The sequence below is a fragment of the Capra hircus genome, chromosome 10, assembly GCF_001704415.2.
Source record: "Capra hircus breed San Clemente chromosome 10, ASM170441v1, whole genome shotgun sequence".
NCBI classification, from domain to species: Eukaryota; Metazoa; Chordata; class Mammalia; order Artiodactyla; family Bovidae; genus Capra; species Capra hircus.
In genome coordinates, this window is record NC_030817.1 from 21090530 (window position 1) to 21091201 (window position 672).

Sequence of the window (672 nt, forward strand, 5' to 3'; positions counted from 1 at the left end):
TCTAGGTTGCATTAACATGGCAAAACGCACCAAGAAGGTCGGAATTGTGGGCAAATACAGGACCCGTTAAGGTGCCTCCCTCAGGAAAATGGTGAAGAAAATTGAAATCAGCCAGCATGCCAAGTATACCTGCTCCTTCTGTGGCAACACCAAGATGAAGAGATGAGCTGTGGGCATTTGGAACTGTGGTTCCTGCATGAAAACTGTAGCTGGTGGGGCCTGGACCTACACACCACTTCTGGTGTCACAGTAAAGTCTGCCATCAGAAGACTGAAGGAATTGAAGGACCAGGTGAAGCACCACCATTTGATAATGTTGCCAGCCTATAATAAATGGGTTAATTTATATAACAACAACAAAAAGAAGGCTTCTTAAATATGTTTGAATGATAAATGACACACAATTGATATGTATCAATTCACTGAAACAGATACTGATATTAACTATTTAATATCATATTTGTAGAACCATCTACAGTTCAGTTCAGTTGCTCAGTCATATCCGACTCTGCGACCCCATGAACTGCAGCACACCAGGCCTCCCTGTCCATCACCATCTCCCAGAGTTCACTGAAACCTATGTTACTGTGTCAGTGATGCCATCCAACCATCTCATCCTCTGTTGTCCCCTTCTCCTCCTGCCCTCAATCTTTCCCAGCATTAGTGTCTTTTC

At 43.6% G+C, this 672-nt stretch overlaps 1 pseudogene; it reads left to right on the plus strand.

Moving 5' to 3' along the window:
* On the plus strand, window positions 1–375 carry LOC102178629 (annotated as a pseudogene).